The sequence below is a fragment of the Schistocerca piceifrons genome, chromosome 1 (genome assembly GCF_021461385.2).
Source record: "Schistocerca piceifrons isolate TAMUIC-IGC-003096 chromosome 1, iqSchPice1.1, whole genome shotgun sequence".
NCBI lineage: Eukaryota > Metazoa > Arthropoda > Insecta > Orthoptera > Acrididae > Schistocerca > Schistocerca piceifrons.
The window spans coordinates 546188660-546206641 of record NC_060138.1 but is presented as its reverse complement, the minus strand read 5'-3'; the positions used below and the strand labels follow the sequence as shown (position 1 = coordinate 546206641).

The 17982-nt window shown below is 43.4% G+C and overlaps 1 protein-coding gene across 3 annotated transcripts in view; it reads left to right on the top strand.

Moving 5' to 3' along the window:
• The window catches only part of LOC124800121 (protein pellino-like), a 165057-nt gene that overhangs the window by 15485 nt on the left and 131590 nt on the right, over positions 1 to 17982 (top strand). The window lies entirely within an intron of this gene.

Here is a 17982-nt window from a genome sequence, read left to right as displayed (position 1 = left end):
TCATGGCTTTCCATTGTTCCTTACAGAAAAGGTTTTCAACAACAAATTGTGGTGTACCAAATCCAGAATGTGTGAAACGATTGAATGCTGTATGTTGAGACACAGCTTGCATGTAGCTTGTAAGATGTTGATTTTCTTTATTGTGTTTCTATCATTTAAAGGAATTTAGTCCTACACAACAGCAATTTTGTATTTTTGATCCACAGGCAGAATTACGCTCAGCAGGAAAAGCACATTAACATTTCTGATAAGTGATATGTAGAGTGCGAAGTTTGATCTCTTTTTCCAGTCTTGACATAACAAACTACTTTAAAGCTGCAACAAGTAATGCAGATATGTATACATTGCTATTAAAGTTCGTGAGTAAGACAGTGATTACCTGTTCTTTGAGAACACAATTTCATACTCTCCAATTATTAATGGCAGCTACTTTTCATTTCCACCAATATTACCTCATGTCAGTACTGTCAATTTTGCCTGAAATATTGTATTTCATTATAGAAAGGAGTAGATTTATGATAGAACTAAATTCTTAGAGACTTCAGGACTCCCCTCAGATATGGATCTGCGAGGGGGGGGGGGTCGTGGGGGGGGGGGGTTGGCTGTGTTAACACACACAACAGTAGAAGCATTTATATTTGTTATTTGTTTGTATGAGTTGTGTTTAAATTCAAAGAGCTACAGTGCAATGACTGGTAGGAGTTGGTGTTGTGATAAAACTAAAAAGATGGTGTATGACTTCAGAATGATATTCACTTGCTTCTGGTTGGTACAAACCTCAGCTTCCAGTGTGCCCATGCTGCTGAAACGTGGTATTTACAGGTCACCCCACAAACGCCTTAAAGATTGCAGTATGGCTGAGAATGAGGAACATAAGGTGCTGCATTTCAGAACTGACTTGTCTCGAAAATGGTAACGAAGTAAAAAATTCTGAAATAGGCAAATGGAAAGTTAGATCATATGTAAACATTACATGTAGGGAGATGGATGAACACACACACACACACACACACACACACACACACACACACACACACACACACACACACAGAGAGAGTTACAGGTCTAAATTAATTCCAAAAACAGGTGCAGTTTGTTTACGCATTTATGGATATTACAGTAGGAGAAAATACCCACGATAGCAAATTGCTAATTCCTTCAAAAAATATGAATTTTTCTCACAAGGGAACCTCCCCATCGCACCCCCCTCAGATTTAGTTATAAGTGGGCACAGTGGATAGGCCTTGAAAAACTGAACACAGATCAATCGAGAAAACAGGAAGAAGTTGTGTGGAACTATGAAAAAATAAGCAAAATATAGAAACTGAGTAGTCCATGCAGACGATAGGCAACAACAAGGATGATGTGACCTGAGGAGCACCGTGGTCTGGTGGTTAGCGTGAGCACCTGTGGAACGAGAGTTCCTCGGTTCAACTCTACCCTCGAGTGAAAAGTTTAATTTTTTGTTTTCAGACAATTATCAAAGTTCAGGTACTCACACATCAATTTCGCTCTCCAAAATTCCAGGACATGTTCAGATTTGCTTGGACATATGCAGGATTTGACGGTCTACACAAGGAAAAATTTGAAAACGTTAAAAACATATGTTTTGACAGAGCACAGGGAAAACTGTACGACTGTGAAACTGTTGCATTCATTTGTTGCAGTTTGTGTGACAAACTCTTATGTTTTCATCACTTTTTTGGGAGTGATTATCACATCCACAAGAAAACCGAAATCGGGCAAGGTAGAAGAATCTTTTTACCCATTCGCCAAGTGTGCAAGTTAGGTGGGTCGACAACATATTCCTGTCATGTGACGCACATACCGTCGCCAGTGTCGTATAGAATATATCAGACGTGTTTTCCTGTGGAGGAATCGGTCGACCTATGATCTAGTGATCAAATGTTTTCGGTTCCTATTGGAGAGGCACGTCCTTTCGTCTACTAATCGCACGGTTTTGCGGTGCGGTCGCAAAACACAGACACTAAACTTATTACAGTGAACAGAAATGTCAATGAACGAACGGACAGATCATAACTTTGCGAAAATAAAGAAATTAAAATTTTCACTCGAAGAAAGATCTGAACCACGGACCTCTCGATCCGCAGCTGCTCACGCTGATCACGGCACCACGGCGCTCCTGAGCTAGTAGTGTCCTTGATGTTACCTATCTTGCGCATGGACTACTCAGTTTGTATATTTTGCTTTTTTTTCATAGTTCCACACAACTTCTTCCTGTTTTCTCGATTTATCTGTGTTCAGTTTTTCAAGGCCTATCTACTGTGCCAACTTATAACTAAATCTGAGGGGGGTACGATGGGGAGGTTCCCTTGTCTGTGGGGAAAAGTCATTTAAAATGGTGTTAAAGATATAGGCTTCTGCTTTAAAAAGTTGGATGGCCAAAAACTTTCTCGAAAAATCTCATGTTGCTGCAGCTCATAGTTATGTAAAGTTATATGAAAGGATAACCATTCAGTTATATGGTTAAATGAAATTTAGGTCAGTGCTGGAGAAGCAGTCAATAAACGCTTGATTGGTGATCTTGTGAATAGCAGCAGTCATCAACCAACAGAAGAGCAGCCAGATTTATTGTGGCCTATCCACATTCTTCAGATGACTTTGTACTTGAAGGAATTCTAGTTTTTTGATCAAGAAAAACCTGTGACTACCATGAGAATATGGAGCACCCACGATTTCTGCAGAGGGTTAAAAATTGTTGCACCAATTTAATGTTTGTGATGAATAATGCATTTTATCATTCAGTGACGTTAGACAAAACTTCAACAGCTAATGATCACAAAGAAACTGTGATGCTGTGGTTGTTGGTGAGAAACATTGCTGCAGATGTCAGTATGATAAAGGTGCTGTTACATTCACTTGTGAAGGAAAATAAGCCAGTGATGTTTGTTTGTTGCGATGAAGTTGTGAGGGAACGGGGTCATATAGTAATTGGGCTACTGCTGTATCACTGCCATTTCAACCCAATTGAATTGGTTTTGGGTGATGTTAAAACTTGAATTTGTAATAAATAACAAGGCTTTTACTATAACAGAAGTGGGAAGGCTATTATGTGAAGGTCTTGCTATCTTAAACGCCACTTTGTGTAGAAAGAAAGTAGACCTTGTTGGCAAGTTATTAGAGAAACACAATTATGCATGCAATTATAAATGAGAATAACCATTAATGATTTCTCTTGATGATGATGGATGATTGTAAGGGTGCAAAAGGACATGGTGATTAGTTGGAGTTCGTGACATGCACCCTTCCTAAAAAATTGAGTTTGCAAGAGCCTGTGTGTTGGTGTTCATAGAAGTGTGTGTGTGTGTGTGTGTGTGTGTGTGTGTGTGTGTGTCTGTGTGAGTGTGTGAGAGAGAGAGAGAGAGAGAGAGAGAGAGAGAGAGAGAGAGAGAGAGAGAGAATCGCATGCTTTTGCATTGCAATGTGACAGACAGCAATTTTCGCTTTGGTTTACTGGGTGGAATCTTTAGGGATTGTTAAATACCATTAGACAAAATTTGAATTCGGTATGAAGCATCTAAGGGCACTTATGCTTTTGTCAGCCCTCTTGTTTCAAGCACTCCTGTGGCATGATCTCAAAGGGCATCATTGATGCATGCACTATTAAAATGCCAGAGGGTCCTTCTGAGACACCCTTCCACAGTTCGGCAGGACCCTTGTTGCCACCCACCTGCCTTTGTCGAGTACTTTAAAATGTACCTGAACGGAGACAATCTGTGATGAATTCCTAGGGATTGCAGTCAGGCCACCTCTTTGACAGCCCTCTGATTCTGGATGGCCTCCGAGCAAATGAAGTTAAGCAGTGTAACCTGCTTGCAGGCACCTAGGACTCCTGTTACATGTTCTCACTGTACAGATACATTTTTAGAGGGACCCTTTACCGTTTTATTCACACATGTGCCAATGTCACTTCCACCCCCTCCCCCCATCTGCTTACCACCATTATCACGACACAGGAGGGCTGAAGAAGCATAAGCACACTTCATTGCTTCGGACAATATTAAAACTTCGCCGGTTGGCTTTGAACGGTCTCTTGTGGTTCCACCCTGTACACCATGGAATAAATTTTGATCGTAATGCACTCCAACGAAATAAGATCACTTTCAATGTGGTTGCTAGCTCATAAAGTTGTTAGAGTGGGGGTTGAATTAACCAGGGGTGCCAGCAGTGTCAAAGGTTGTTCAGAAATTTGTCTTGATGCTCATCATGCTGTGATATGAGTGGGAATCAACACTCCAAGGGAATGGGTGGTTTCATTGACACCCTTTATGCCGCCCATTAATGACTTTCCATGACAATTGTAAGCAACGTTATATCTGAAATGTTCCCCTTAGCCACCCATAAGAAATCTGCACATTCCAGTACAGGCCTCTTGATCTCCATCATGGCAGTGTAAATAGAAGTGGTGAAATGTGGGTGAGAGAGTCCGGAACCATGCTGCTGTTACGGTCGCAGGTTCGAATCCTGCGTCGGGCACGGCTGTATGTGAGATCTTTAGGTTTCAGTAGTTCTACGTCTAGGGGACTGATGACCTCAGATGTTAAGTCCCATAGTGCTCAAAGCCAATTGTGGGTGAGATAGGGTGTTAAAGACACTCCCATCGTGACAATTCCGTTTTGAAAAAGTGATCCTTTAAGTGTGTTGTGCAGTTTAGTTGATTTCCTTTACTAAAAGTTACACTTAATGTGAGATTACACTGCCACCAACCACCTTGCTACTTCCTTTTTCAAACTCACTGGTGGTGAAATTTGGTGTCAGTGTGGCATCATTAATCACTAACCCACCTTACATCTCACATGCATATGTGCATAACACCTTGCTGTTTGAAGTGTTGCTGAGCCTAATGGTGACAGTTACAGAGGAAGGTTACAATCAACTTCGAGCCAAATTTGTCATATGCATGAAGATGGGAGACAATTGCAGAATTTTGAAAAAGTGATCCTTTAAGTGTGTTGTGCAGTTTAGTTGATTTCCTTTACTAAAAGTTACACTTAATGTGAAATTACACTGCCACCAACCACCTTGCTACTTCCTTTTTCAAACTCACTGAGCAAGCATTTAAGAGCATTGAAGTGAAGTGCTACGTACTAGAACCTGACTGATGTTGTTGTAGTCTTCAGTCCAGAGACTGATTTGATGCAGCACTCCATGCTACTCTATCCTTCCTATGCAAACATCATCTCCGAATAACTATTGCAACCTACATCCTTCTGAATCTGTGTAGCATATTCATCTCTTGGTCTCCCTCTATGATTTTTACCCTCCACACTTCCCTCCAATACTCAATTGGTGACCCCCTTGATGCCTCAGAATGTGTCCTACCAACCGATCCCTCCTTCTAGTCAAGTTGTGCCACAAATTCCTTGTCTCCCCAATTGTGTTCAGTACCTCCTCATTAGTTATGTGATCTACCCATCTAATCTTCAGCATTCTTGTGTACCACCACTTTTCGAAAGCTTCTTTCCTTGTCTTGTCTAAACTGTTTATCGCCCATGTTTCACTTTCATACATGGCTACACACTATACAAATACTTCCAGAAAGGACTTACTGACACTTAAATCTATACTCATAGTTAATAAATTTCTTTTCTTCAGAAACACTTTCCTTGCCATAGCGAGTCTACATTTTATATGCTCTGTACCTTGACCATCATCAGTTAATTTGCTGCTCAAACAGCAAAATTCAGTTACTCCTTTAAGTGTGTCCTTTCCTATTCTAATACCCTCAGCATCACCTGATTTACATTCCATTATTCTCATTTTGCTGTTGTTGTTGGTCTTCATCCTCCTTTCAATACTGTCCATTCCGTTCACCTGTTCTTCCAGGTCCTTTGCTGTCTTTGAGAGAATTACAGTATCATCATCAAACCTCAGTTTTTATTTCTTCTCCATGGATTTTAGTTCCTACTACAAGTTTTTCTTTTGGTTCCTTTACTGCTTGCAGAATATGCAGATTGAATAACACTGGGGATAGGCCACAAACCTGTCTCACTCCTTTCTCAACCACTGCTACCCTTTTGTACCCCTCGACTCTTGTAACTGACATCCGGTTTCTGTACAAATTGTAAATAGCCTTTCGCTCCCTGTATTTTACCCCTGCTTCCACCTTCACAATTTGAAAGAGAGTATTCCAGTCAACATTGCCTTCTCTAAGTCTACAAATGCTGGAAACATAGTTCTACCTTTCCTCAACCTAGCTTCTAAGATAAGTTGTAGGGTCAGAACTGCCTCGCTTGTTCCTAAATTTCTATGGAATCCAAACCGATCTTCTCCAGTGTCGGCTTCTATTAATTTTTCTATTTGTCTGTAAAAACGTTGTTAGTATTTTGCAACTGCAACTTGCTAAACCGATAGTTCTGTAATATTTGCCCCTGTCAACATCTGCTTTCTTTGGGGTTGGAATTATTATATTCTTCTTCAAGTCTGAGAGTATTAATTTTTTTTTTTCTCATAAATTCTGCTCACCAGATTGAAGAGTTTTCTTATGGCTGGCTCTCCCAAGACTCTCAGTAGCTATAATGGAATGTTGTCTACTCCCGGGGACTTCTTTCGACTTAGGTCTTTCAGTGCCCTCTCAAATTCTGAATATACTGCCAGAATTGAATTAATTTTCACCCTGTGTCAAATTAAGTTAGCTACTGTGAAACTACAAATAACCTTTCACTGATTATGGAAAAGTACTTGCTTGCCCACAAAACGAATCTTTTCATGCATCATATAAGTGGAATATCATTTACTTTCATCACATTAATTAATCCTTATGTGATCGTGTACTGAAGACACACTTACTGCCTCTGTTCCACAACATACTATACTAAAACATCCATTTCAGAGATATCTTTAATATATGTAGTGGAAAAGTTACTTTCATTACTACATTTTCTTCTCTTCGTGTAGTGTCTTTCAAGGTCAAAATTATAACCAAGCTTTCTTTCACCGTGTAATCAAAAAATGTAAATCGTACAAAAATCATAACTTGATGTGATTCATCTCTATCTACTGACTGGTCTAATGGCATTGAGAGAGCCAAGTGGAACTGCAAATCTGTTATCAGTTGACCTTCTGTATCTTGTGCCATTGATGCCAGTTTTCTTGTAGTAGCAGGTCTTGACAGAGGTATGCTTCTGTTGGCTGATACTATCTCTCACTTAGTCTGCAATTTGCTGCCAGAAAGCTTCCCCTAATAACTGTACTCTGTTTGATTAAACACTCTTTTGTACAGGCTCTACAAAACACTACTATTGTGATTGTATTTTACTTTTAAGGTTAGAAAGTTATTGTTCTAAAGTTGCATTCAGTATTGCAACTTTGTATTGAGCATATACACCTACCTTGATGATGCACTATACAAAAAACTGTTCTCCCCACTCATCACTGAGGTGGTATGTTTTCCTGTGTTTAGCCGCGCTCATGTTTCACAACTACTTCACTGAATGAGAACGATAGCTTGGCATGTGGACTCCGTAGTCCTGATTAGTAACACTATTTGCCATGGTTGACTGCATTGTCATTGAGCTGTGCAGTCTCCGTGTTGTGTGTTTTTGCGTCATTTTGATTGCAACTGTTTTGAGAATGAGTGAAGAAGAGTTTGACATGTAAATATAGACAGCAATTTTGTGAAGTATTTAATTAATTAATTTATTTTTTATTTTACAAATTATTTAATTAACAATTGCTCATTACCTCTGTTGTGTACATTATTGGTCCATGGAATCTCAAAACAGAGGTTTGTGTTGCCTGTTGAAGGTGAACTACCCCCCCCCCCCCCCCCCCCCCCCCCCCCCGTCCCTTCCCCTCACTACACCTTCATCCCGCACCAAACCCTGAGTGCTCTCCCCGTTCATCACAACATGCCAAGTTACAGTTGGCAAGAAGTAGCCTCACCATGTGTGATGAAAGACTTGCTTGCCACGAGCATTAAAGATTCAAGCTAGTGAAATGCTGATGGAGATGAAAGAGTTGGAGACAGGTTGCCAGGTTTACTGCGTACAAATACTGTGCAAATAACTCACTGCTTCAAATGGGTTTTTCACAAAAAGAGCTCATTTGAGCAGATTCTGGATAAACGTTTTGAAAGATCAGCTCATAGAGCCATGGCAATCGTCCAGTTAATTGTGATTGATGGGTCGAGCACCCCTGCTTTGTGTGAATTAATTATAAACATAACGAATTCACGCTGATGATTACGCTGCTGTTCACTACAGTTCTACAACTTTAGAAAGACAATACTTCAGTTGATCCTGCAAAAGATAAGTAAAAATTATATACCACAAAATTGCGCTCTACCTGTTGATCGAAAGGAATGACGGCAAATTGCTACTGTTTATTTTATTTTTACAGGGGGGTTTCAACATAAATAGAATGGCCTGATTTGGGATGGTAGGGCCTAATGGCTCAGAAGTGTGGAACATGCCAACAAGAAAATGTGTGTGGTTTGAATGGGCATGGCTTAGAGTTTGAGAAAATTGCCCTTAGATGTTAATCACCTCGTCTTCTCAGTTTGCAGTCAACCAGAGGTAAAATGGCATCCGCTCAACAAGTGTGTGTTTTGTGTGCTACAGTTTCTAGATAGTCAGTTCATGATTTGTCACTGTGCTTTTTATTCACGTTCTGTCACTGATCTGCCTTCACCCAAAAGCATTTATCATTGGTCTCGCCAATTTGAAGAGACAGGATACTTGTTCACCGATAAGAGTCCAGGTTGACCATGCACAGGAAAATACAGTGACTGGAATGAGTGGTCTCCAGCTGCTGCAGAATTGACTTTTTTCACAACTTTAGGGGGTGTCTGATGACTTCATTTTCCAACAGGATGGAGCGCCACCACATTGGCACAACAATGTACGTCACTTTCTCAGTAGCACGCTGCTTCAACGGCCCCCTGCAGATCCGGGGGTTAGAATAGGCCTGAGATATCCCTGCCTGTCGTAAGAGGTGACTAAAAGGAGTCTCACACTTTTCTGCCCTATAAGTTCAGGTCCCATTTTATGATTTGACCTGATCCTTTCCATACGGGGAAGGATAACATACATGGTGCATGAGTTGCCTGTAGTGCCCTAGATTTGATCTCCTGAACCTCTTGTCTTGGCTTGGCATCTCCTCCTGCAGTTAAACTATTTGGGCGAGGACACTTTCCAGGGTATGTCATCTTCTTCTGTTGTCTCCTGTCCTCTTTTTTTTTTCCCTATGACAATATTGTATTTCTCTGTGCCCAATATCCAGCACAGTAGCCAGACTGTTGTGGTGGGGCCATCATGTACCCGTTTGGTGGTAGCCCCCCTCGCAACACACAACACAGGGATCGCATTGCTGATGCCTGAGCTGTAAATTCCCCATGTATGCCAAGGAATAGATGTCTGTCTTTCTGGGTTATCAGGACTCCCGGCAACGGCCATCATACCAGTTGGCCTTTGCTTTGGCTGGGTTGCGTCCATGGGAAGAGCCCCTAATTGGAGTGGGTGGCATGAGGGCAGGTGACCCACAATGAAGTGGAGTAGGTCATTTCTTGCTAGTGACCGTATGGCGCCAGCAGTCTCTAAGACGGGCAAGATCAAGTGCAATGCTGACAGATATGACCCTAAATCATTTCCCTCCATCGCTACACCATGGGAGGAATGTTGGGCTACAGAAAGAAGAACCATATTCGTCTCTGTATTTAGCCTCCAGCAGAATGGACGGGGATTCCTTTCTACCTACAAAGCCTCAATTTCTTGTTGTACATCTTGAGGATAAGTTTGGGGAAGTGACAGTGCTGTCCAAGATGAGGAGCGGTGCAGCCTTGATTCAGACAGCATCCCCAGCCCAATCCCGGGTATTACTCACGTGTGACAGGCTGGGTGATACTCCTGTTTCCGTCACTCCCCATAAAAGCCTCAACATGGTCCAGGGGATTATTTTCCATAGCGACCTCCTCTTGCAGTCTGAGGATGAGCTCTGTGCCAATCTACAACGGTGGGGTGTTCATTCATCCGGCACGTTTACAAGTACCCAAAGACAACAGGTTTGCTACCGGTGCCTTCATCTTGGCCTTTGAGGGCGATTCATTGCCTGAAAAGGTCAAGGTGATGGTTTACTGCTGTGACGTTAAACCGTATGTCCCTCCCCATTTGCGGTGCTTTAAATGCTGGAAATTCGGGCACACGTCTTCCCCCTGCATTTAAAGTGACACGTGTCGAGACTGCGTACGTCCACTGCATCCAGATAATCCATGTGCGCCTCCTCCCACTTGTATCAGCTGTGGAGAGCAGTAATCCCCCAGTTCGCCAGACTGCATAGTACTCCAAAAGGAGCAGAAAATCATAGAATACAGGACCCTGGACCAGTTGGCTTACCAAGAGGCTAAACGTAAATTTGAATGATTACACCCTGTTTGGTTGACGTTCACATATGTTACAGCAACATTACCATCCCAAGTACCAGTCGTACCACACTCTGTGCCACGAACAGTGGGCCCTTCGTGCCCCCTTGGTGGTAGGGGGAAAATCTCCATCTGTTGCTCCCAAAGTACTTACTTTGGGAGCAAAGACCCCCCCCCCCCCCCCCCAATCATTCGCCTCCCACCAGCCAGAGAAGCAACAGTCTCCTCCGGCTCCTCTCGCGTGGAAGGGGTCCTTGGGACCCTCTCTCCCAATGTCTCCACTAATGCCACAGCGGACATTAGCCAGTGGCTAAAGGAGCCAAAAGCTGCTGGATGAAGAGCTTCATGGTCTTCCTCCATGCCAGAAGCTACTTCAGAGAAATCCTCCCTGCAAGCCACTAAAGAGAAGTGAGAGGGCAAGCAAACAAAAAGTCTGCCAAGAAAAAGGACTGTCCACTGGCCCAAACACCCCCACTCCCTACGAGTTCTGCACCTGCGGATGAGGTGGAGATCTTAGTGCCCCTGAGGACCTGGATCTCACTGATACCTCATACACAATACGAATGGATACAGATACTCTAATCGGTGGCAGCAGGTGAGCCAAAGGCGTAACTTGCCTCCTTGCGAGAGTAACTTGCCTCCTTGCGTGCTTCATGCCTTCCCATCCTCACGATAATGCGATCCTCCAGTGGCATTGCTGCAGTTTTTTCCACCATCTGGCTGAGCTACGGCAACTGTTAAGCTTAATAGTTGCTTTCTTCATTGCCCTCCAAGAAACCTGGTTCCTGGCAATGCGGAACCCTGCCCTCCGTGGCCATAGGGGATATTACAAGAACCATAGCGACTATAATAGTGTCTATATTCTGAACTCGGTATGCTGTGAACCTGTGCCCGCTCAAACCCCTCTTGAAGTTGTGGCTGTCAGGATAAGGATGAAGCAGGAAATAACTGTCTGCACGTATATCTTCCTCCAGATGGTGAACTACCCCTGGATGCATTGGCTGCACTGATTCATCAACTCTCTAAACCTTTCCTACTTTTGGGAGATTTTAAGGCCCATAACCCTTGTGGGGTGGCACCGTGCATACTTGCCAACGTGGAGATATTGAAACTTCCCTGTCTCGACTTGTCCTCTGCCTCTTAAATACTGGGGTCCCCACACTTTTCACTGTGGCTCATGGCACTTACTCGGCCATTGATTTATCTCTCTACAGCCCAGGACATATCCAATCTGTCCACTGGAGAGCCCATGAAGACTTGTGTGGTAGTGACCGCTTTCCCATCTTCCTGTCACTCCCCCCAGCGCCATTCCCCCTGGTGTCTACCAAGATGGACTTTAAACAAGGCAGACTGGGAGCTTTCACCTCTGCTGTCACTGTTGAATCCCCCCCCCACATGGTACCATCGATGTGGTAGTTGAGTGGGTCACTAGAATGATTGTGTTTGTGGCAGAAAACATGATCCCTTGTTCTTTAGGGTGCCCCCGGCAAAAGTCAGTCCTTTGGTGGTCGCCGAAAATTGCTGAGACCATTAAAGAACTTCGGCGAGCTCTACAGCGACATACGTGGCATCCTTCCCTGGAACACATAATAGCTTTTAAACGGCTCTGTGCCTCCTTTCACCCACTGATAAAAAGATGGAAGCAGGAATGTTGGGAGAGGTATGTCTCTACCATTGGGTGCCATACGTCACCTTCCCAAGTTTGGATGAATATCAGACATGTTTGTGGGTACCAGACCCTGACAGGTGTCACTGGCATTAACATCAATGGTGTGTTAGCTACTGACGCAAACGCAGTTGCCGAGCATTCTGCTGAGCACTATGCTCGAGCCTCCGCATCAGAGAATTATCCCCCAGCATTTCGCACCCTCAAACGACGGATGGAAAGGAAAGCCCTCTCGTTCACTGAATGTCACAGTGAACCCTATAATGCTCCATTTACAGAGTTGGAGCCCCCTCAGCGTCCTTGCATATTGCCCCTATATAGCTATTGGGCCATATCAGATCCACAGTCAGATGATCAAACATCTCGTCTGATTAGCGACATCTCCTAGTCATCTTCAACCGGATCTGGGGTGATGGTGTCTTTCCATCGCAATGGCAAGAGAGCACAATCATTCCAGTGCTCAAACCTGGCAAATACCCGTTTGATGTGGATAGCTATCAGCCCATCAGCCTCACCAGTGTTCTTTGTAAGCTGTCAGAACATATGGTTAGTCAGCGGTTGTGTTGGGTCCTGGCGTTACGTGGCCTACTGGCTCCATGCCAGGGCAGTTTCTGCCAGAGTTGCTCTACCCCTGATAGTCTAGTTTCCCCTCGAGTCTGCCATCCTAACAGCCCTTTCCAGACGCCAACACCTGGTTGCCGTCTTTTTGATTTACGAAAAGCTTAAGACACGATATAGTGACATCATATCCTCGCCACATTATATGAGTGGGGTCTGCGGGGCCCACTCCAAATTTTTATCCAAAATATCCTATCACTGCATGCTTTCCGTGTCCAAGTTTGTGCCCCCCATAGTTCACCCCATATCCAGGGAAATGGGGTTCTGCAATGCTCTGTATTGAGAGTATTTCTATTTTTAGTGGCCATTAACAGTCTAGCAGCAGCTGTCAGGCTGTCCGTCTCACCTTCTCTGTATGAAGATGACTTCTGCATTTCGTACTGCTCCTCCAGTACCGGTGTTGCCTGATTGGCGCCTACAGGGACCCATCCACAAGGCGCAGTCATGGGCTCTAGCCCGCAGCTTCCAGTTTTCAGCGGCAAAGTCGTGTGCCATGCACTTCTGTTGGCGTCGTACCATTCATGTGGAACAAGAACTTTACCATAATGATTATCTACTCACTGTAGTGGAGACATATCGATTCTTAGGACTGGTTTTCGATGCCTGATTGACATTGCTTCCCCATCTTAGTCAGCTGAAGTGGAAGTGCTGGCAGCACCTCTATGCAGTCCACTGCCTGAGCAACACCAACTGGAGTGTAGATCACTCTACGCTGCTACAGCTCTACAGAGCCCTTGTTTAATCCTGCCTTGACTATGGGAGTCTGATGTATGGTTCGATGGTTCTGCAGTGCCCTCGGCATTGCGTGTACTGTACCCAGTGCACCACTGTGGCGTTAGACTGGCGACGGAAGCTTTTAGGATGAGTCCAGTGACCAGTATCCTGGTGGAAGCCAGAGTCCCTTCACTGAACATTAGGCATGCACAGCTGCTCATCAGTTATGTTGCACACACTCGTAATTCTCCTGAGCATCCAAATAACTGTCTCGTTTTCCCGCCCACATCAGTCATTTCCCGCATCGGAGACCCAGGTCAGGGTTTATGACTGCTGTTCGCATTCGGTCTCATCTGTCTGAAGTGGAGTCCTTGCCTTTACCACCTATACTCGAGTTCCAGTCACATACACTTTCATGGTGTACACCTAGGCCAAAGCTTCGCCTGGACATTTCACATGGTCCTAAGGACTCGGGTAACACTGCATCTCTCCGCTATCACTTCCTCTCGAATCTTGACATGTACCGGGACCATGAAGTGATTTACACCGACGGCTCGATGGCTGATGGTCATGTTGGCTTTGCGTATGTTCAAGGAGGACATATTGAACAGCACTCCTTGCCAAATGGCTGCGGTATTTACACTGTAGAGCTGGCAGCACGTTTCTCATGCTCTTGAGCGCATCCGCTTGTGCCCTGGTGAGTTGTTTCTTCTCTGAACTGACTCCTTGATCAGCCGACAAGCTATCGACCAGTTCCACCCCCGTCATCCTTTAGTAGCGACCGTCCAGGAGTCCATCTATGGCCTGGAAAGGTTCAATCTGTCTGTGGTGTTTGTGTGGATCCCAGGCCATGTCGGAATCCCAGGAAATGAACTTGCAGACAGGCTGGACAAACACGCTACACGGGAACTGCTTCTGGAGATTGGCAGCCCCGTAACTGACCTGCGATCATTATTATGCTGCAAGGTGTTTTAGCTTTGGGAGACGGAATGGCATAATCTCAGTACACACAACAAACTGTGTTCCATTAAGGAGACTATGAATGTGTGGAAGTCCTCCATGCAGGCCTCTTGCAGTGACTCCGTGGATCTCTGCCGGCTCCACATTGGCCATATGTGGCTAACAATGGCTACCTCCTCCATCATGAGAACCCACCTCGGTGTCACTGTGGCTCACATATGACTGTCGTCCACATCTTGCTGGACTGCCCACTTTCAGCCCCTTTGCAGCGGACTTTTAACCTTCCCAGCACCCTACCTTCTGTGTTGACCGACAATATCTCAACAGCAGATTCAGTTTTATGTTTTATTCGTGATTGGGAGGGGGAGGTTATCGTACCATCTAAGGCTGGGCAGGTGGACTTTTAGCCTTCTCTCCAAGACCGCCACCCTCCCTCCATTTTAACTCTGTCGCACTTTCTTTGCATTTGTTTGTCTTGGTGGTCATCTTTTCCCTACATGTGTTGATCTCACCTTGTCTTAATGGGGTGGACATTTTAATGTGTTGCAGAGTGACTGGCTCATCTTATTTTTTATTATAGTGATTGACCAGCCCAGACCATCTGCTCTTTGTTTTTAATACCTTCTTCTCCTTCGCCTTGTGGTGTATGTTTTCCCCCTTTTTTTATTCGTTCCATTTGTTTTCATTTTAGGTGTGGTTCCCCATTCCTTTTCCCCCTTTTACTTTCTCAAATGTACTTTGGGTATTTTTGTACCTTGAGCCTTGCTTGTCAGGAAAAAGGGACTGATGACCCTATAGTTTGGTCGCTTTATACCCCAAACCAACCATCCAACTAACTTCAGTGCTGGATAGGATGCATGGACCCCAAAACATTGTCCTTCATTCTTGGCCTCCATTATTGCTAGATATGTTGGAACATATGAAGGAAAATGTGTGCATCTCCCCTGTACCTTATGACACAAAAACAGTGAAGAACAGAATACTGGCCGCTGTAATTTCTGTGAAAGCAGATAAATTCATGACAAATTTAGCTATCATCTAGATGATGTTCTTGTTGCTAGTGGTGGACGCACAGAGCATTTGTTATAGCATAGCTAAAGATTTTTGTGAGCATTTTGTAATTTATCCTCATGTTTGTAGTATATTTTTATCAGTAAATATGGAGTTTAGAAATCATGTCATTCTTTGTGAAACATGCTGTATTATGATCTGATCTGAAACTTCCTGGGAGATTAAAACTGTGTGCCCGACTGAGACTCGAACTTGGGACCTTCGCCTTTCGTGGGCAAGTGCTCTACCATCTGAGCTACCGAAGCACGACTCACGCCCGGTACTCACAGCTCTACTTTTGCCAGTATCTTGTCTCCTACATTCCAAACTTTACAGAAGCTCTTCTGCGAACCTTGCAATTGAGAGAAATGTTCTAGGCATGTTTGGAATTTACTGGCAAATGGGTTTTAGTTTGTAAGTCATTTAAACATTTATTGCTTAAGAGATTTTCCGTAGAAATTAATTTCAAGAACAATGTTCTTACGGTGGTTGCATGAGGATCATAGAAAATATTAATTGAATGTGTTTTCATGTTGAGTGATCATTTAATTATAATTATTTGTTGAATGACAGGAGTCCTTGTGATGGTTTTAGATTATAGTTTTGGGATGGTTCGAAGAATGTAGAAGTCTGAGTAACCCTGGAAACCTGATGCACAGTAGTTCGTACCATCAACATTGTGCAAAGTTGAAATGTTTGAATCTTGGGAAAAGATAACTGTGTATTGGTATCTAGTTAGCAAACGCAAGCTTATGGAATATTTTCTCGGTTTATGAATTGGACTGAATACTTCGTAGCAAATAAGGTGTATTTAAACACTGAGAAAAAATAGAAGTATTGTATGACTGGCACTGAAGCTATGGCCTAAAGTGTGCCATGCTGATGCTGTACATGCTCATGTATCTCCGTGTGCTTAGTACAGTTCCTATTTTAATGGGTACTAATTAAATTGATATCATTCAGTTATTGAAGAATTCATTTCCTGTACAAAAGCGTACCAATGTGAACAGTTGTAATCTGAGATAGCTGGCACCTTAAGCTACATCACCATTCACTCTGGTCTCTTACTTCATCCCCCACCCATGTCAACACTCCGTGACAGAAATAATTCTTCCTATGAAATTTGTTTTTATCATGTATGAATGAGACGACATATGCAAGCCACATTTTGCCTTTACAAAATTATGTGGCATAAGAACTGAAGAGGCTTTTATTTTGATGAAGATAGATTCATATATGTTATTCCCGTTATTCTTTGAACGAATACTGGAAAAGTTTTTTTCAGAGAAGTATTGTCAAACAAAAGCACTGGTCTATATTTAATTTTGGAATTGCAGGGTGTTGGTATATGGATATTTAGTGTGTGGCAGTGCTCCACTTGTAAGGGTAGTGAAGTGTATGCTTTGGCCGCCTCCGCTCCCTGTTTCTCAACAATAATCTCAGCGGTGCTGACCACCCTCCACAGGTCTTCAGTTTCATTTGGTATAGAATAAGTCGCTAAAAGAAATGTTGGCTATAGGCAAGACAGAAACATTGTGAATCTACATCATGGATACACTTGACCAATTTTAAGAAAGATAATACACCAGATTTTACATTTCAGTCTCTATTTTTTTTAACTTTTTAGGTATGCATCACAGTTTCACAGTAGTGTACACGATGGCTCCAAACAAGGGTATTCCTTTGGCTGCTCTGTACTGTTCTCCAACCATGTCACTAAGATTCTCCTTCGTGATGAGTATACAGTTTTCTCAGCAGAGCTCCACGTGCTCGTGAAGGCATTGGACAGATGTGATGTATTCAGGGCAAAAGGTTTCCCGTCTGCTCCAGTTCCCTTAGTGCCTTACAATCGTTACAGATACTGCACCCAGCTGAGAAGTTGTGCTGGGTACCAGGGAATGTACGGATCCGGGTAAACAAACTGGCCGATTGGGCTGCTAAGGAGGCCTGCAGAGGGGAGGATGTGGCACAGTGTCCTATTCCTCAGCAGGCTGCTGTTTCTGCAGTGCATAGGAAGTTCATGCAGTTGTGGGATGAGGAATGGCGTACAGTAAAAGACAATGAGCTGCAGTTGGTGAAGTAAAGTATTTAGCTATGGTGTTCCTCCTGCTGTTTACATATCTTTGAATTGGTCACTGCCCTCTTACATGGCTTTTTACCATGGGGAGAGGATTCCCAGTTTTGTGATGCTTGTGGTGTGCAAATCTCTGTACGCCATATTATAACAGAGTACATTTTATACTGTGACACAAGGGCAGAAGCAGCTATTGGTGGGTATCTGCCCTCTATTTTAGCTGATAAGGCGAGTGGGTCTAAAGTTTCAAAGTTTTGTGATGTGCCTGTACCATGTCGTAAGGTTTCAGGCTGGAGGTTGTAGTGTGTTGCGGAGTGACTGGCTCATCCTTTTTTATTCTTGCAGTCCACCAGCCATGTCCATCTGCTGTATCTTTTAACTCCTTCTGCTACTTTCTTTCTGTTTAGTTAATGTTTTAATATTCGCATGATACTTCATTTTGTGCTTCAGTGCGGGTACACACATAGGTTTCCATATATTGTTACTTTAGTTACCTTGCTGTTTTATACTCCTGTTTAGTGT